The sequence below is a fragment of the Malania oleifera genome, chromosome 12 (assembly GCF_029873635.1).
Source record: "Malania oleifera isolate guangnan ecotype guangnan chromosome 12, ASM2987363v1, whole genome shotgun sequence".
NCBI lineage: Eukaryota > Viridiplantae > Streptophyta > Magnoliopsida > Santalales > Ximeniaceae > Malania > Malania oleifera.
Window position 1 is genome coordinate 41,159,247 of NC_080428.1, and position 21,685 is coordinate 41,180,931.

Consider the following 21,685-nt stretch of genomic DNA (forward strand, 5'->3'; position numbering starts at 1 on the left):
TGCACTCGAATCAAATAAAACCACAATTCTATTTAAAAGCAACATCATTGTACCTATCACCACATTCCTCGCATGCTCAGCATCTGCCGGACTAAGTGAATATACCCTTGCCGGAGCTGTGTTTGTCTGATAAGTTCCCCAGGATACCTGATTACTTCCCCGATTCTGACTCGAAGTGGGCGTACCCCTCTTTAGTGTGTGACAATCCTGAGCCATGTAACCTGACTGGCCATAGTTGTAACAGTTTCCCCTAAACGGTTGGCATTCACCGTCATGCCATTTGTGGCACCAATACAACGATCACGCAACTGATTCACTTGAGAACCCTGACGCTTGGTATTCTGACTGTAACCCGAGCTCTTATTTTTCTTCTTCTATGATCCCTAACGAGATCCAGACTGAGAACCAAAAGATACTGGCCACTTCTTTGGTTCCTAATCCACCTCATCCTCTAGATGTCGGTCTTAATCACAGTGGCCTTATCCACCAAAATTGAAAACTCACAGATCTGCAGCATTCCCACTAATCTACGGATGTCCTTTCTCAGGCCCTTCTCGAACCTCTGAGTCTTCTCGTATTCCCACATAACCTGCCTCGTTAATCCTCGAGGCATAGAAGGGGACTCATCGCTCGCAATCTCCTTGGAGCCACTTTCCAAGTTATTATCTTGAGCTCCATTCTGAAAATACATTAGGAATCTATTAGCACTCCTATGTCACATACAGTTAACACAATTATATACCACTAATCATGTTAACTACCATTTCATGGGTCCAGGTCTGACCTATGACACCGACACGAAAATCATCAATGGTTTACCGTGATTTTACTGAAATCGTCATTCCATGAAAAGCACAAAATACCACCAATAAGTCCTTGTCTAGTAACAAAACAACTCACGACCTACTCTACCCATTTCCTACATCCTATACTCTGGTATGTAAACATAGCTACACCTAACCAAGTCTACAAGACCTAACAACCCGATTAGCTCTTATACAAAGGTGTCACACCCTGAACCCAGTAATGGGACCCAGGGGTGAATTAATAACCTAACCTATTCTTGTATCATACAAAGTACCAATGAAAAAAATATGAATGAGGCTTCGACCCCATAGGGTTCCCGTACACCCTATACGCATTCACATACATAACATATACACAGTAAAAAATGTTCTTTCTATACATACATGGTACTATACTAGAGTCCATACAAAAGGAGTCTAAGCTCCATAATACAAAATATAAACCCGGGTGCCAACCAAAACCCAAAACGACAACCCGATATAGTCCTAGTACTTACACAAGTACTTCATGCAGTACACCGACCACTACGCTCCCAACACAAGGACGCTAGTTTTGGTTACTCGAAATACCTGAAAACATGTACGTACGATAGGGGTGAGACACCTCTCATTAAGGAAGATATAGGTTATATCGGTGTGTGGCATATGAATGTTATCATGACATAAAACATACACAGTTCAATACAGTTCCAGTATTTTCACAAAACAATTCCAGTTTACCAGCGATGCAAAGCAATATGATCTGGTGTCGTTACACCTTTCAGCCTAAGCTGGACTATCTGGTGGTATTTCACACCCTTCGGCAAAAGTCAATGCCCTAGTAATCTGGAATAGCATAAGCCCACAACGTTGAACCAGTGCAGATCTGGTATTTTCACGCCATTTGGTAAAAATCAGCCGATCTAGTGGTATTGCACACTCTTCGTCAAAAGCCACACATCAAAGCCTGGAACAATTCGGAGCCCCATTCCTATCTCATTTCATCAAAATGCAACTTATACATATTCATATAACAATTCAATCCACACCCATTTAGTAATCTAAAAGTCATTATTTTCCAGAAATACTGTTTAAACAAGTAAAAGCACGACCATCTCCATAACACAATATATATCACAATATATTCACGGTTTTCCAACGAAACCAAAGATGCAACCCAATGCTCCTTTTTTCCCAAAACTGTAACATGAAAATCTCGTAATTTTTACTTGTTAGATTTCCCCAAATGAGTAGTCAAGCACACACAAAACCGTGAACCACAGTTCTATCGAGTCCGGTTTAGCAATTAAACGATATAAACAGAATCCCCTTACCTTTCCCCAAAAATCCAAACTCAAACTCTATGGCTCCTAAACAGCGAACTGAGTTCTCAAAACCTATAAATCACAGTACAAAACATACTTACAATTCCATTCTCTACAAATCTACCAAACTAGAAATAAAAACTGAGCCTTACCTCGATATTCGGTCAAAACCCAAAAACGCTCAAAACGGAGATCCATTCCACAAATCTCGAAGAGAATCCTTCCCTAATCCTTGTAGTAACGTCAGATCGTCAATTCTAGGAACATGGGGCAAATAAATCTAGAGGTAAAGAGTGGGGTTCAAGTTCTTAGAGAGAAAGAGAGGATTTTTTAATTTTTAGCTAAGAAGTAACCCAAATGGATATTTATAGCACCTTTGACTCGGCCAACCTCGACGACGAGGTGGCGTCTTCATCGACGAGTCAATGTAGAAAGTTCATCGATAAGGCGATGGCCTCATCGACGAGCCTGAGATTTCTGTATTTCCCAAAACCCTCGACTTCTCCTCATCAATAAGCCTCTGTATTTTGTCACCGAACAACAGAAGGGCCCTCGTCGACGAATTCTGGCTTCGTCGATGAAGCCTGCTCATTTACTATTTTACCCTTCTTTTATTTATTTATTCCATATATCACGGTTTGGGTTCTTACACTACCTCATGATCAGGAGGTAGTCCCGAAAAATCCTCAAGAAAAACATCAGGAAAATCCCTCACTACCGGGATATCCGGTAACCTCAACTCCCCTTCTGATGCTTCCTTTGCATAAGCCAAATAATCCTGGAAATCCTCTAACAACAACCTCCTTGCCTGAATGGAGGATAACAACCGCGGCGGGGTACGCACACATAACCCCACAAATCTGTATTCTTGTCCTCCTTAAGGTCTGAACACTATCTCTCTCTGATGGCAGTCAATACTGGCATAGTGGACAGCTAGCGAGTCCATCCCTAGAATTACCTCGACTCCATGCATATTTTAAATCACCAAGTTAGCTGATAAAGACCTCCTCTAAATACGCACTGGATAATTCCTAACTACCTTCTTACATATCCCTATAGCCCTAGTCGACGTGGCCACTCACACACGAACATCCAATTGCCGAGTTTCTAAGCCACACAACTTAAAAGATTCCCGGGCAATAAAAAAATGAGTCACCCCTTAATCAAACAAAACCATAGCTTTATATGACAGTATTAAAACAGTACCTGTCACAACATCTCCTGTCGCCTCTGCATCTCCTAGTGTCAGTGCATAAACTCGTGCCGAGGCAGTATTCCTTAATTGTCTGCCTCTAGGTGCCTAATGACCTCCTCTATATTGTTTAGGAAAAGACATGACAGCTGGCAGTGCTCGGCAGTCTCTCTTCATATGCCTAGGCTGATGGCATCGGTATCAAAAACTATCTCTCAGACTCAACACTCTCCCGGGTGTCTCCTATAGCATATTGGACAAAGAGGGGGCCTATTTCTGCCCTGCACTACCCAATCTCTCACTTCCTATCGCCATCCTCATCTTTTCTCATGCCTCCTCCAAGGCCCTCGACTGGACCCTCCCTGAAAATCTAGAGGCACATGCCACTTTCTTTGTTTTATGCTACAACGCCTCTTTACAGGCCGTTCTCAATCACTACAGCTCTATCCACTATATCTGCAAAAGTCTGGGTTTGAAAGCCTATAACCTGCTCAAACAAACTTTATATCAGGCCTTCCTCGAACTTCCTCGCCTTCTTTACCTCATCCAGCACCAAATATGGGGCAAACCGGGATAGCTCGACAAATCTGGATGCATACTGTTGTACCATCATCTACCTCTATGTCAAGTGCAAAAACTCTGCTGCCTTCACACTTTTAATTGTAGCGGGAAAGTGTCTCTCGAAAAAGATCTCTCTGAAGCGGCTCCATGTCACTACTACAGGGTCAGGTCTTACTCCTCTAGTAGCCTCGTTAATCTCCATCAGCGTTTTACCTCCACTATCAACTTAAAGGTCACAAACAGCACCATCTGCTCATCTATACATAGGAGAACTGCCAACATGTCCTCTACATCCTGAACCCAATTCTCAGCTATGAGTGGGTCAGCTCCTCCAGAGAATGACGGGGGTCTCATATGCGTGAACTTCTCAATTGTGCCACTCCGCTCCCTTGAACTCCTAGCCATATCTGCCATCACCTGCTGGGCGATGCTATGTAACACTACATCAAGGTCTCCGCCGCCTACACTAGAAGGCCCTGCATTATCACCTCCTGCTTGTGCACTGCTACTTCCAAAATCCATCCTGAAAATAATATAAAACAGTCTTAGAACTCTACCATCTCAACATCACTAATATAATCAACAAACAAAACTCATAAAATATTCCTCTACAATCATTCATCTCCAATATCCTCAATCCCAATTTAAGATTTAGTCCTATAACTCAGAAGCAAAAATCGGTGATAGTTTACTATAACTTTCCTGAGATCGTCACCCTAGGAAAATTACCGACCAATTACAGAACTCTTGCCTCCAGGTCGCAAGATAAAACCCTAAATTCCAATCTCATCCTCTAACGACAATTGACTCATATCTCAATCTACCCATCTCCTACTCTCCCCACGATCCATTCCTATACTCTGGTATTGTATTCCACTATTTACTAAAGTTTGCAGAACCTAGCAACCTAGGCTCTGATACCATACTATGACTCCCCGATTTTCATATCATTTTTTTCTAATAAATATTAAATCAATGATACTCAAACATCGGCCACGTCAGAATCTTTGATACCGTATCAGCATAACCCGACCCGAAACGGGTACCAAGTAATCAGTCAAATTTATATAAATAACCCTTGAAATTAGGAATAGCTTCCCAAGAGGGGGGATGAATTGGCCTTTAAAACTTTCTTTTAACTTCTTTTAAGAATCCTTAACTTCTTTATTTCTTTTAACAAATTCTTTAACTTGTTTATTTAATTTCACCAATCACACAACAACTTAATCTCTTTAATCAACCACACAGTTAATAAAACATTCAAACAATTGATCACAATCTCCACAACAACACAACCACACTTTATTTATCAAATATAAGTTCACTGCAGCATTATTAAATTGATGAAATCATTCAAAATTTAGCACTTTTGGAATACAAACACTATCCAATCAATCTCAAGCTTTATACCATTCAATCACAATATATCTTTTATTGTCAGCCCTGGATATGAAATTGCAAGCCCTGTATATATGGTTTTACTTCTTCAATATGATGTGCAATATAACATTCAATCAACACAATATCTACACTCTTCTCAATATTTAGAACTTAACTAAATTCTCAGTTAATTTATCCTTGGGCTGTTAACCAAGTAACGTACTCCCATATGGTTTCCGCAAGATATGGTATAACCAACGTACTCCCTTTCAGTTTCCACAACCCAAATCAAAATTAAACTTCAAGTTTACTTGATTTCTATATTGTGTAGTATATATGATTATCAATTAAACAATCCACGTAATTTAAATATGCTGAAAATAAAGAGTAAGGGAAAGAGAGAATGAGACGGAGATTTTTACGAGGTTCGGCTTATACCCAGCCTACGTCCTTGCCTTTGGCAAACCACCAAAGGATTCACTAGTTCAGTTCCATTGACGAGTGGAACAATATCGATTACAGCACTCCTTGGTTAAGGCTAGAGCCCGCCTTCTCCAAACGATATTCCCTCGTTCGGTCACTCCTTACATAGGCTAGAGCCCGCCTCTCTAAGCAATGTCCCCTTGCTTAATCGATGATCCAAACAACCCTTGGAATGTCAAAGAACTATAAGAAACACAAGATAAGATCTGCGTACAAATATACCCTCTCAAAGAGCAAGTTAGTACAATTTCAGCACTATATACTTTGAATGTAAAATATCAATAAGAAATGCAATGAAGCTTAAGTGTAGAATTCACCAATATCCTTCTTAGAAGAGGATTAGAAATAGGAATTCAAAGGTGGAAGGATTAGCACTTCAGAATATCTCAGAAAAATAGATTTGCAATGAGTGAGGATGAGAGCTTTGAAAGAACAAGAGTGCTTTCAGCTTTACAAGCAAAATTTTCAATTCTTGGATGTATTTTGATTTTCAAAACCATGTTTTTATAGGCTTTCAAACTTCTTTCCATGTTGCAAAAGTTTCCTTTAAGTGTTTCCCAAAAATTTAGAAAGTTTGGGTTTCAAACGGCTACAATTTAAAAATAAGAGTTTTTAAATTTTTGCCCGTTGAACAGTGTTCACACATCTAAAGTGTCCAAGTCAGTCGTCTGAAGTTCCTTAAACCCTTAAAAAAATAGAACTAGATACAGGGTCAAATGTCTGAAGTCAGGGTTCAGATGTCTGATGTCGCAGGTTCAAATGTCTGAAGTCGCAAGTTCAGACGTCTGAACTTGCTGCTGCAACTCTCTGCCTGTTCTGGAAATTCTTCAGACGTCCGTACTTATTCTTCAGACGTCTGAAGTAATTCTTCAGATGTCTAAACTTAAAGTTCAGTCATCTGAAGTCTCTACTTCAATCATCTGAACTGAAAAGTTCAGTCATCTGAGCTTATTAAAATCTGTTTTATCAAAAAGCATTCTTTAAAACTATTTTACTCTCCCATGAATTTTATAAAAACTTAATTCAATATATTTAAATAGGTCTTTAAACCTTGATAATCTCTTAGAAAAAGCTTCAAAACATATTTCAAATGATATTTTAAACATTAAAGCACTTACATGAGACTTCTAAGACATTAACATTCTAGGTTCTTGAATCTTCATGATTTGTCCTTGCATTGAGTCCATCTTTTCTTCAAGCTTCCATATTCTTTAAGCTTTATCACTTTGCTTTTCTTTGGCTCTTTTGACTTTAATATTCCTTGGCTTTCAACAACTCATTTATGTCCTCATAATCTTCAAGGTTTAATATATCATCTTTAAATCCATGCTTTGACTCATTTAAGCTTCATTTTATCCTTTTGAGCACTTTGACCTTGCTTTCTCATATGTGAGCCCTGAAATAACATTACTTACACAAATATGTTAAATTCCACTTGTTTGTTAGCATCAAAACAAGATAATAAGATTTTAAGCCTTGTAATGCCAACAACCCTAATAGCGGAAGTCAATAATTACAAACCATCCAGAATACAAATAAACAAAGTTCTAACCATCCATATATATACATTTCCAACACATCTCCAAAAATAAACCAAAAACTCTAGGGGAATCATACATCCCTAGCTCAAAACACTCACACTTTATTTCAGGGTGCCAGCTCCCCTTTATCTTAGAGCTCTATCTCCTAGTTTGTCACGGTTCCCTGAAATATTTAGATATTTGGGTGACACATCCCAGTAAGACAAAATAAATTATTTACAGTGTGTGATAATACGAGTTTAGTTATATCATAAAATACTCATTTGAAGTGCTTATAACTGAGAAAATATACTGATATGTGTTCATACTTATATAGATATAAAACACAAGATTTTGTAAGCTTTAATTTCATTTTTCAAACTCATTCCAATGCAACCCATAATTACTAGAAAAAGTTCTCAAGGATTGGGGGATTACACGCCCATACATGTAGCTCCCCTTTGCTCTGATATAGTTTGTAACCTTGTCCGAATAGTTCGAGTGCAGCTACAACTGATACTTATTAGGGCACTCACCTTACTCAGTAAGCCCTCAGGTAAAGAGTTTTACCTCGGCCTACTTGTTTATGTTATTAAACTCACACTCTTTATTTTCTCATTACCATTTCATCATCTAGCTCAAAAGTGTCCTCGGTAACCAATACATGCACATCTATAACTCATGGCTGCCCTAAGGATATTCTCCATGCCATGCTTCCCCCCATGATCAAGGTTGTGCGGCCCGAAGGTTAGATCTAAACTGCGGTTGGCCTACTTAGTTATATCAAAATAAACAATCCATATACCCGTCTTTAGTACAAATGGCGTGCCTAACCCTAGTCCAGACTCTAGGGGGCAAAACTACCCTTCTCACTAGATCATTCGACTATCACACCACACTCTCCACAAAACTGTGTGGTTGCACTTATCATCTATTAGCATCCGTACAGTGCTTTCTATCACAATCCATCCATCAAGGTTCTCATTTTCACATTTACAAATTCACATTCCAGTATTCCCATTTCAACATTCACATTGCAGTATTCGCATTGCAATATTCACATTTCAGTATGCACATTCCGACATTCACATTTTCATATACTCATTTCCATATTCACATTGTAGTATTCACATTGCAATATTCACCTTTCCATATTCACATTACAATATTCCCAATTCAGTATTCGTAATAGGTTCTCATTTCACGTATTTTAACAATTCTCAATATAAAACATATCGCTATATCATACTACCACATTTATCATAGAAATCATTTCTATGCATATATATCATGTTCCATCATATTTCCAGCAAACATATATATGTTATATATATCATCATTTCTCAGAAAATACTCTTTGATATATCACTTTTTCATTGTTTCTTAATAAAACAAATCTCTTATCATTACAATTCAGTATATAAACATCATTGGGTTTCTTTTATATTCTTTTCTGCACAAAAACCTTTCAATATATGTTTATCTCATATTCTCATAATTTACCATGCAGTTCACACAACCTAGCTTCAAACATGTTCTCAGTATAACTCATATGCCACATAATTTCATCCATTATTCACATCATAATATATATATATATATATATATATATATAGTGTTAAAATATCATATCACCAGTTTCACATATTTATTCAATCCATAATTTCTAAAATACTTCTATAATTTATTCCCCTTACCTGGCTTACTAAGAGGTCCACTAACACCCTAGATCCTATGTTCCACGACGTTCGGAGCTCAAAAGCCTCAAATTCACATTTCCCCAAATTAATCAACTCAATTCCCAGAACAATTCTCATTTAGTACTTCCTAGGTTCCGAATACTTCAAATAGCCTATTAAACCCTAAAATACTTCACTTACCTTGATTTTGGAGTGGTGCCCAAGAACTCCAAACCAACAATCCACTCTAGCTAAGTTGTAACGAATCTCCTCATGAACCCTGTGGTGATCCCTGGTCGTCAAAACGGGATTTAACGAACCCAAAATCGAAGAGAGAGAGAGAGAGAAGGAAAATTGTAGGGTAGAGAGAGAGAGAGCGAGAGGAGAGAGAAATTGTCACTAGAAAATGATGGAAAACCTATTTATAGGCCAGGCTTCGTCGACAAGTTAAAGTGATTCGTTGGCGAGCCCACGAAGGCACTTCGTTGACAAAAAGGCTGGTTCATCGACGAACCTGAAATTCTATAAAATTTCCTAACGCTCGGTATCTTCTCGTCGACGAGAAACGTGTACTTCATCGATGTGACTTAGAAGGATATTCGTCGATGAATACTCTGGGTTCATCGACGAACTCCTATCGATGCCCCTTTTTCCTTTTCCTTTTCTTTCTCTTTCATTTCTTTTCTTTTATTACTTTCATTAATTAAATTTTTTGGATCTCTACAATTATATCAAAAAATATTTGTTAAGAATATTTGATTAGGATTCCCAAGGTCCTTTGATTATTTGTTAATTATAATATCTTGAATCAAAGGTCTTACTCACACATACATTGATATACACAAATTGTTCTGAGCTGATATATCACTTGACCAATCTCACCTGAGCATAAATACTATTATTTGTGAGTGCATTAGTTATTTCTTGTGTGTATCGGTACATACTTGCTTATTATATAAGCATTTGAATTGTACACAAAATTCTTATTATTTGTTGTATTCCAGGTGTGGCCTGAAGGGGTGATAATTTAGCCCGTAAGGTGATTACGCGTCAAAACTGCATAATTGGGCATCTTAACCCAGGCTTTACGGTTCATATTTTTAATTAAATGTCCAAAATTGTCCAATATTTTAATAAAGTGCCAAAATCATCATTCTTGAACTTTATTGCACTATTTATGAAGTTTTGATAATTTTTTGTTGCAGGAAAAATCTCGGAAACCAAAACCAACACCTGTTCGTATTTCATGCATAACTTTTCCGTCCGAGCTTCGATCGAGACGATTCAAATTTCTAAAGAAAGAGGAAAGGATTATGTACAACTTTTATGTTTTGCATTTTGCGAGAAACCAGCTCCAGAAGATTTAGATTGGCGATGAACAGAGAACGAAAAAAAAAATATATATATATATATATATACATTAAATGAAGTTTGATGTGACCCGGCCATGCATGGCTGGGTCGGGTCTCCTATCCGGGTCTTGGATCCTAGGGCACCACCCCCTACCCTTTAAATCCTCCTTTTTTTCCTGCGCACCACTATTGTCCCCTCTTCATCATCTTCTTCTTCTTCTTCTTCTCTTCTTCTTTTTTCCTTCTTCTTTCCCTTCTCTCTTCCTTAACCTTTCTCTCCCTCTGCTCCCTCTCGTAAATTCCTCTATTGTTCTTTCTCTTCTCCCTCTGTTCTTCTCTTTTCTCAGCTCTCTATTTCAACTCTCCATTGTATCTCCTCTACCTCAAACCACCATCCTCAAACACCAGTCCACGAACCAGCCTCCCTCTGCTCTCTCTTGCAGCAGCACAGCCGCCGTGAACCCCTGAGCCTCTCCCTGCCTCTTACTCCCACAGACCAGCCGAGCCAACTCCACCAGCTTCCCCAGACGTGCTGCAACTCTGGCAGTCTTCAAGCACCCGAGAGGACCCGAGGCTAGCAGCTGCAACCAGCTTTTCCACGCCTCAGAGCACAGCAACCAGAACCTCTGCAGTTCCAACTCCAGCACCACCCTCGGCCACAGTCACCAGTTGAACCCAGCACCAGTAGCAGCAATCACCAATGGTTCTTCCTTTGCTCCTCCTTCCAGCAGACCTCCTGCAACTCTCCTCCGTTCTCTCTCTCTCTCTCTCTTCTCTCTTATTTTATTTTCTTTCTTTTATTTTCAAAATTGCAACTGAATATTTCTTTTCTTTTTATTTAGTTATTTATTAGAGTTTTTGAAAAACTTGTTTGAATGAGTGTTAAATAATTTTAATTTGTTTTAGTGAAGTTTAATTTTTATTTGTTTATGTTTCTCTTAATTAATGTTACCATTATATTTGAAGAATTTAATTTAGTTTCTTTTATTTATTTATCGTTCGATTTAGTTAGGGTTGGTTTTGTTAAAGTTCGTGTTTTACCGTATTCCATTATCGTTTGAATGTTCCTTTTTCATTGAATTTTATGGTTGTGTTTAAATTGTGATTGAGGTTTAAGTTCGTGTTAAAGGTTCAATTTTTATTGTATGCATTTGTGTCCGATTGAGTTTCCATTCCTGTGTGTTTTAATTCCATGTTCTAGGTTACCATCCTTAATTAATGCGTGCTTTGATGTTTCCTTGAGTAGGTTAGGGTTTCCCATTTTTATTCTTTAGTTCAATACATGTCAGTTTTAGGACTTTAATTTGCGTGCTATTTAATTTGTTAAAAGTAAAATCAAATAATTTTGAAAATCCTGAATCTGAACCGAGTTCAGTACCTTTTTAATTTCGATTGGATGAACGTAAATTTTGAGATTAAAATGCATTCCCTGAGGAGATGATCAAGCCCTTGGGCTTAATATTACACGACAGAACTCCTATACTAGGGATAGCTTTTGAACTGCTCATTTTTCAAGTGAGTCATAAGGATTGATTGTAAAGGTTAAAGTCAGTCCTGGTAATTTGACCTAGTATTGTATTTGGTGTCGCTCCACCCATGAAGTGAGCATTATTGGAATCCTTTGACTTGCCAGCTGAAGCGGGGACATAGGCAATATTGGTCGAACCCCGATAACATATCGAATGTCTACTTTTAATTTCCAGCACTTTATATTCCTGCACATGTATGTTATATTTGATATATTGTGAATGCTATGCATGATTTAATTTTCACATATTATTTTATCTGTGCAATTGGTATATGCTTAGAAGACCCTAGGTTGTGTATTACTGATATCTGGTTTAACCTAAGAAGAAGTTTTAAAATTTCAATTCACCCCCCTCTTGGGAATACACCAATTCCAACATATTGCTTAACCAAAATTAATACCCAAAGAAGCACATTCATACGACAGAAAATCATGAAACCAAGTTACTGAGTAAACAAATTAGCTAAACATGTCAAAAGATTTTCCTCTGCATCTCCAGGATTTTTGTTATTTGCATAATATTCCAACAACTATTCGCGAAATGGAAGACAGAAATAAAGGGCCTGCATATTTTTTTTAGTGAGGAACTACAGAGAATTTTTCAAGCAATCATGAAGCAATGTTCTGAACATAATAGTATGAAATTTTATCTATGAGTTACACTGTACAGTGTCAACCCACTTTCCACAAAATCAACTAGTGTGTTTGCATTAAGGATTCTAGAGAAATCTAAAGTACAAGTATTTTATGTCCTCATTTTAAAATCAAAGTTTATAAATATTTTATCTCATGTGGATTGCTAATTTCATAATTCCTCTGTTTAAATAAGCACATCATATTTCAAGAAAATAGTAGATTGAAACATAAGGTTGTGACAGTGGAAAAGATGGAGGTGGCTGCAGGAGCAATAAAGTGATCAAGGTGGTGTTCCTGCTGGTATCAGCAATCTAGTGGTGGTGGATTATAACGACTGGTATAGCAACAAGGTATGATCGTGGTCCTAGTTTTGGGGCAGTAGTTAGATAATGACATAGTGGTACTGCAGGTGATGATATAATTCGGTTGTTAGTGGTTTGATTGTCATAAGTAATATTTTAAAAGGCAAAACTGAGGCATTTTAACCCTTGTGTAGTGAGCTTAAGCATTAAGGTGTTGAAGCATTTTGAGAATTTTATTTTTTAGATAAAATATGTCAACAAATTACTAATACTTTTAAAAATAAAGAAAAAGAAAACTACAAATAAAATTTAAACATTCAACTAAAAAATTAAACTAATTGGTTGCACTTCAAAAAATACTAACTTGAATTCACAAAGTAACGTATGCCAAGAGATAATTTGGCCATTACAAATTTCAAACTATTTTCATGATTTAAGTGAGGCCAAACAGAACCTAAGTTGTTTCATAAAAAAAAAATTAATATAAAATAAAAAATAGAAAACAAAATTGAAATATTTGGTTCAATTTTGCTAGCCTAGTTAAAAAGTAAATTTAACTTAAAATGCACCAATTTTGTTAAGATTGGAGAAGAATGATTTTCTCTATTGATATTTTAATACAAGGATTACAAGGGTATATATATATAAGAGAATTGGAAAAAATGCAAAGTAAATAATGTGCTAAAATGGAAAGTGTATATATCTCCAATACTCCCCCCTCAAGTTGGAGCATGGAGATCCGAAATGCCCAACTTGCGTGATAAAGTCTGGAAATGTTCATGACCCAAAGCTTTGGTGAAGATATCGAAAAGCTGACTGTGGGTAGGAATATGCTTAGTGAAGAAGAGGCCAGCCGGTAACTTTTCACGAACAATATGATGATCGATTTCTATATGTTTGGTACGTTCATGGAAAACAGGATTCTAGGCAATGTGAAGAGCCGCTTGGTTGTCACAATATAAGAGCATATGCTGAGAATGCGGTACGCCAAGATCATGTAAAAGAGTTTTGAGCCATGTAAGTTCATAGGTAGTGGAAGCAAGTGCCCGGTACTCTTCGGCGGAGGAGCGAGAGACGGTAGTTTGTTTCTTAGTGTGCCAAGAAAGTGGACTAGTGCCCAACTGAATGAAAAAACGAGTGGTAGAGCGGTGAGTAAGGGGACAACTAGCCCAATCTGAATCAAAATAAGCTAAGACTTGAAGAGTGTTGGCAGTATGAAAAAATAAGCCTTGACCTGGAGATGCCTTAATGTATCGAAGAACACGTACAGCAGCATCATAATGTGGTTGTCTGGGTTGGTGCATAAATTGACTGAGAATGTTGACTAGAAATATAAGGTCGGAACGAGTGATGGTGAGATAGATCAAACGTCCAACGAGTCACCGAAACGAGCTTGGATCGGAGAGGAGAGCACCATCAGTATGATTGAGCTTCAGATTTTGTTCCATGGGAAAGTGGGCAGGACGAGCACCTAGATGACCACTATCAATGAGGATTTCAAGAGCATATTTGTGTTGGTTGAGAAAAATTCCAGTGGGAGAGCGAGCAACATCGAGGCCAAGGAAATATTTCAATTTGCCAAGATCCTTGACTTTGAATTTCTAAGCGAGCATGACTTTGAAAGTGCTAATAGCGGAGGGATCATTGCCTACCATGAGAATGTCATCAACATAAACAAGTATAAGAGTAAAAGACGGACCCCGAGAGTGGGTGAAAAGAGAGTGATCGGCTTGAGATTGGGTGAAACCCGCAGTAAGTAAAACAGAAGATAATTTAGAGAACCAATTGCGAGAAGCTTGCTTGAGGCCATAAAGGGATTTCTGAAGACGACAAACACGAGTCTCCCCCTATTTGCAATAACCTGAGGGGGATCATATAAACCTCCTCATCGAGGCCACCATGGAGAAAAGCGTTGTTGACATCCAATTGAAGGAGATGCCAATTCCAAGCGGCCGCCACTGCAAGAACACACCTGACAGTAACTAGTTTAGCAACAGGAGCAAAAGTATCATGATAGTCCAAACCTTCTACCTAAGTGTAGCACTTGCCCACCAAGCGGGCTTTGTGTCGCTCTATGGATCCATCGGCCCAGAGTTTTGTTTTGAACACCCATTTACATCCAATTGGTTTCTTACCAGGTGGAAGGTGTTGAAGAACCCATGTATTATTGGTTTATAAGGCTTGGATTTCAAAAGTCATGGCATCACGCCAATAGGAGTGTAGCACATCCTGAGAATATGAGGTGGGTTCGGGATGTTGGACATAACAGAAAGAAAATCCAAATATGGAGTATAGAAATGATGGTAAGATAAAAAGGAGGAGAGACAATGAACCATACCTGAGGGACATCTTGAAACTTGTGAAACCGTGTAGGACTTTGGTAAAGTAGGGCAGATATAATCAGCTAAGTGAGAGGGATGTGTGATAGCTCGTTTGGGCTATGAAGAGGTGGGTGGAGGGGTGGTGGGGGGGTGGAGGGGAAGAGGGTGAGGGTGGGGGTGTCAGGGAGGGGACCAAGGGAGAAAGAGAGAGAGAGGAGGGGCTAAGGTTAGGTGTGGGTGGTGGAGAAGGTAAAGTGTAGGAAGGATGTATATCAGGAATAGGAAGAGGAAGGACTGGAGAAGATGTGGGAGTTGGAGAGACACAATAAGCCTTATGATGAGTAGGATAACCTAAGAAAACACATCGAAGAGCACAAGGAGAAAATTTATCGCGATGTTGGCGAGTAGTTTGGGCATAGCACAAGCATCCAAACACTCGCAAGTGTGTATACAAAGGGGGTTTCTGAAAAAGAAGTTCATAAGGGGACTTATGATTGAGGCTAGGTGAAGGAGTAAGATTAATTAAATAGGTGGTTGTCAGAATGCATTCACCCTAAAAGGAAATGGGAAGATTGGCTTGAAAACATAAACACCGAGCCACATTAAGAAGGTGATGATGTTTACACTCGGCAACACCATTTTGTTGTGGTGTATCCACACATGTGCACTCGTGAAAAATGCCTTGATCATGGAAAAAAGTTTGAAGTGGGGCGGATAGAAATTCTCAACCATTATCAGTGCGTACATGCTTAATAGTGCAATTGAAATGATTTTTGACCATGGCGCCAAATTTTTTAAGGCAAGTGCAAGTATCAGATTTCATGCGCATAAGATAGACCCATGTAGCACGTGAGTAGTCATCCACAATTTTTAAAAAGTAATGTGCACCAGAGAGTGAAGCGGTAGGATAATCACCCCATATATCACAATAAATCTAATTAAAACAAAATGTGCTCTTATATGTATTCAAGGAAAAAGGTAAACGAGTGTGCTTTGCTCTAACACAAACATTACAAGGCAAATGAGGAGAAGAAATATTTAAGGTTTCGACATACATGAAATGGAAGGGTGACCGAGAAGTTGATGCCAAAGAGTAGTGTTAGAAACACGTTGAGAGTGGAAAACTGAGGCGGAGGGGGGTTTTATAGTAGTAAAGCCCATCACGTACTTCACACGTTCTAATCAGCCTCCTCGTTGATAGGTTCTGAAAGATACAAAAGGTGGGAAAAAATATAGTAACACAATTGAGATCAGTGGTAAGTTTGCTGATGAATAATAAGTTAAATTTAAATGAAGGCACATAAAGAACATTAGAAAGAGAGAAATTAGGAGAAAATCGCATAGTGCCCATATGAGTTACAGGAACAATGTCACCATTTGGAAGCTTAATGGGGCATGGATGATTGAGAAGCTGAATATTATCAAGAGAAGATAAATTGGAAGTCATGTGATCAGAGGCATCTGAATCAACAATCCATTCAGTGTTAGAAAACGAAGCAGAATGACAAGAGGCGAGGTTACCAGCAAAATTGGCAGAGTTGGTGTTCAAGGGTGATAAAGGATCCAAGAGTCGACAACATTGTTCACTGGTGAGACCAGGGATATCAATCTCAGAAGAGGTTGAAGAATCTATGACATTATGTTCAACCATTGAAGAAACAAATGCTTCCATAATAGCAGATAGTTCACTAAATTTCCAGAATACGATGCACCACTCAATTCCACGAAATCATCAAATAATCACCCAAAGTGCGACAAATTTAGAACATAATTCATCGAACCAGCCATGAACTTGCAAGCGTTTCTCCATTGAAAACGAAATAAATCATCACCAATCAAAATCGAATCAAACAATCCGTATATGTGAAATTTTCGAAAATTTTCAAGGAACAAAATAAATACGTTTAGACACAAAAGGATAGGAAACTAAGCCTCTGGTATATGGAAGTTTCCACAGATGAGAAGTTGCCCAGGAGACGACAAGAGAGTGTCGAAGTAGAGTGCCAAGAGTTGCAGCAGGGAGACGCCAGAAAAAGAGAGAGCCGAGACAACGTCGAAACGAGAGGGAGCCGAGACAAAGCCTGAGACTATAAGCCTAAGACACCAGAAGAGGGAGGTAGCCAAGAGAGACTCAGAGCCTGAGAGAGGTAGCTGAGACGGACAAGGTGAAGTGACAAGCTGAGACGTCATCGGGAGCTGCTACTTCTCTTCGCCGGAGAAGACGACGTTGGGTGGTGATGGCCGTCGGGAAGCAAGATCGTTCATTGCTGTTGGTTGTAGAGAAATGGAAGAACCGAGAAGATGACAAAGAACTGAGAGGCTACGGAAGGCTGCCTTTAGAGTGCTAGGATTCCGTAGGAGCGCTGAACGAACCGTCGGAGAAGAAGAGGTGATTCGAGCATGAACTTCTGGAGATGGAGAAACGACCTGCAGGAAACGGATGGCAGAACAATGGAGAACCTGAGCTTCAGCCATGAACAGAGAAGAACTAGATGGCTGGGTTGCAAGAAAGTCAAAAAATTAAGAAAAACAGAGAGAGAAGGGAGCGACGCGGGAGAAGACAGGATCGAAGTCGGTGGGTGTGCGGCGGCAAGGTACAAAAAAAAAAAAGTTAAGAAAAAACTAGGTTAAGAAAAAAAAAAATTTTTTATTTTTCTTGCTCTGATACCATGTTAAGATTGGAGGAGAATGATTTTCTCTATTGATATTTTAATACAAGGATTACACGGGTATATATATACATAAGAGAATTGGAAAAAATGGAAAGTAAATAATGTGCTAAAATGGAAAGTGTATATATATCCAATAAATTCAAAATGGTTTGTAGACAAAGATGGTGAGTGTTTCTAAGGAAAGCAAGGATGGAAAGGAATGTACATGGCTAGGGACAATTTTGGATGACTTGAGATTCGACTAGTTGATCTAGGAGGGAATGGAGTTCGCTTGAATGGTGTTGCTAAAAGAAAAACAAAGAAAGGACACTGTGAATTAGCAAGTTACAGAGCTTTTTCAATTAAAGAGGGAAGGGCATAAAGAGGGGTTTTCTTAATTAGATATTATTAGGTTTTCCTATTCTTTATTTCCAGTTCTGTTTTTTCTGTTGTTTCTTTAAGAATCATTACTAAGCCTTACTGCATTTTGCATTTACTTTTTGAGAATTCGGTATTAAAGACTACAACTCAGGGTGTTTTAGGTCACAATAAGTAGGTTGCCCGTCTGAACTATGAATACCCACATATCACAAATGAAAAATATGCATTATTTTTATCCAACAATACAATTTAAATTGATTTTGCAAGTTCATTGAGACTAAATATTTAGAAATTAGATTATAGACATGATAATAAGAGCACTAATCCATAAAACGAAAAATAAATAAATAAATTCAATTTAAGCTCCAAAAACCGTAAATAGAAAATGAAGAAAAGAGGCAAGAATTTGGGCCTTGTGATTTTGTGATATAATGGTTTCTAAAAAGAATGGCCCAATAAAATCAAAATAAGGTCTATGAGTGAGGATTTTGTCTTTTGATAATCTTAAAAATTGTTAAGTTCTCGTCCCTGTCAACACTCCCACAACTATGTCAACAAAGATCATGACCATCAACAAGACCAAACGCCCTAGAAAGCCATAATCCCAATCTCAAAACTAAACATACCTCGAAAAAGAAAAAAGAGAAAAGAAAAGAGAAAAACTACAAGTCGAAAGAAAAAATAACATCTCCATAAAAACAAAAAAAAAAAATGCAAGAACAAGTTGTAGCAACAAGAAACAACAAAAGTGAAACAAACAACCTAGTAGGTCAAAAACATCTGATCAAATGAAGCACTAATTCAACAAATATTTAACAAGAGAAGATTGCATACAATGCAAACATAATTCCTCAAATACATATCTCATTGAAGCAAGGATTGAAAGCGTCACTGCAATCCTCGGAGGAGGAAAGAGCCACAATAGATGTAGCGAGGATGGACGCAACAAATGTGCAGGATCCCTTCATCGTTAAACTCGGTTGACAAAGGAGACACCCAAGAAGGCAACACAGCAGTTTCAGATAGCTTTTTCACCTATAGAAGAGAAAGAGGGCATCGAGCAACTTCAGATACGCTATTGTGGTTGAGTTTTTGAATCTTCGGGCAAGGCTCTTTGATGTTTGTGAAGTGAAGGAGGGGAAAGGTAAAGAAAGTAGGGATCCAGAGGAGGGAAAGGAGAGAAGATTGGAGGGAAAGGATTTGGGGAAAGTAGAAAGGCAGGAGAGTAGGGAAATCGTGCGGAGAGGGTATTAGTGAGGGTTTTAAAACTGTCACTATTAGTTACATAAATTCTGCTTTTTTAAATAAAATATACTATTAGTGACGAATTGAAAAAGTCATCACTAATACCCTATTATTAGTGAAGAATTATTTAAAGTGTCACTAATATTCTTAACTAAATTATTTTTATATTTTTAAAATCAAAACACTATTAGTGATGGTTCTCCTAACCTTCACTAATACCCTATATTAGTGACGAATTTTCAAAACCGTCACTAACAGTGTTAAATAAATTATTTTTATTATTTTTAAATAAAAAAATCTAATCGTGACGGTTCTTTAAACTATCACTAATAAGCGACTATTAGTGACAAATATTCAAAACCGTCCCTAACACTGTTAAATAAATTATTTTCATATTTTTTATATAAAAAACTATTAGTGACGGTTTAAAAACTGTCACTAATAGTCGCTTATTAGTGACGAATTTTCAAAAATGTCACTAATACTGTTAAATACATTTTTTTTATTTTTAAATAAAAAAACTATTAGTGACGAATATTCAAAACCGTCACTAATACTGTTAAATAAATTATTTTAATAAATTTTATATAAAAACTATTAGTAACGATTTGAAAACCATCACTAATAGTTGCTTATTAGTGACGAAATTGCAAAACCGTCACTAATAGTGTTAAATAAATTACTTGTTATTTTTTTTGAATAAAAAAACTATTAGTGAGGGTTCTCTAAACCGTCACTGATACTATTAAATAAATTATTTTTATATTTTTTATATAGAAAACTATTAGTAACGGTTTAAAAACCACCACTAATAGTCGCTTATTAGTGACGAATTTTTAAGACCGTCACTAATACTATTAAATAAATTATTTTCATATTTTTTAAATAAAAAGCTATTAGAACGGTTACCATCACTAATACTCTATTATTAGTGACGAATTTTCGAAACCGTCACTAATAGTGTTAAATAAATTATTTTTATTTTTTAAATAAATAAAAAGAACTATTAGTGACGAATATTCAAAATCATCACTAATACTATTAAATAAATTATTTTTAAATTTTAAAAATAAAAAGCTATTAGTGACGGTTTAAAAAACCGTCACTACTAACATACTATTAGTGACGAATTCTCTTAACTGTCAATAACAATGTTAAATAAATTATTTTTATTTACTAATACAATAATAGTAGTGACGGTTACTTAATCGTCACTAATAAGAGACTTTTAGTGACAGATTTAATTCATCACTAATACCCCAAGAATCGTTACTAATATTTTTCCGGGATAAATCTTTTGTGAAAAATGGTATCCCGTGATAGTTTAAGCGGGAAAACTAGTTTTTAGTGACAAAATTATTAGTGACGGTTTTAAAAACTATCACTAATAGTGTCGTATTAGTGACGATTTTCGATTTTTAAAACCGTAACTAATGCTTACACTATTAGTGACGGTTCTTAAAAACTGTCACTAATACCCATTTTTAGTGACGAAATTGAATCTATCACTAATACTTTCGTCCCTAAAAAACTAGTTTTTTTTTTTTTAGTGTAGACTAAGACTACTAATTCCTTGACCTTAGAATTAACTTATACACCAATTAATGAATAATAATTAGGTGAACTAACTACGTCTAGGTAAATAATACGTTAGTGGCAATTCCAATGAACCTTAAATCACAAATTTCTTACCCTTCGCCATCCTGAGTTAAGGCATTAGACCCTTTGGGTTCGCATGTTGGAGCAACGTGTTGACTAGTAGACAAGCTTGGCAAGTGGGTAAATTTATGGGTTGAAAGTTAGATATATTTTATTCTACTTATTTGCAAGCATAACTTGTTTTAGCCTTGTCAGTAAACTTTGGTTGCTTCCAACACAACCTAAGCAATTAGGGTTGTCAACTACAAATCCTAATTTGGAGCGTCAACTGTGTATTAATTTAACATGTGGGTGACATAGGACATAAGGAGAAATTCATACATAGTGTTCTTGCACATTAAAAGAAAAGGTTGGAAAATGTAGCTCCTATAAATACTATTGCCTTGTGAATGTTGCTTTAATTACTATACATTTGTAGGACTTAACCAATGAATTTGAGTGTGTGACATTGGCTTAACCAAGTGTCTCCCTTGGTGCCATCATAGTGTGAAGTTGTGTGTTGTGGACTTAGATCATGTGACTCCTATCTAGGCAATGACATTAATTTATACTTTTTATATAAGTACAAATAATATAAATCATACAAAATATTCTTATCTTTATCTTTCAAAAGTGAAACAAAAAAATTCTAAAAAAATTTCATTCAACCAAAATTTAATAAAATTACATTTATCCTATGTTTGGA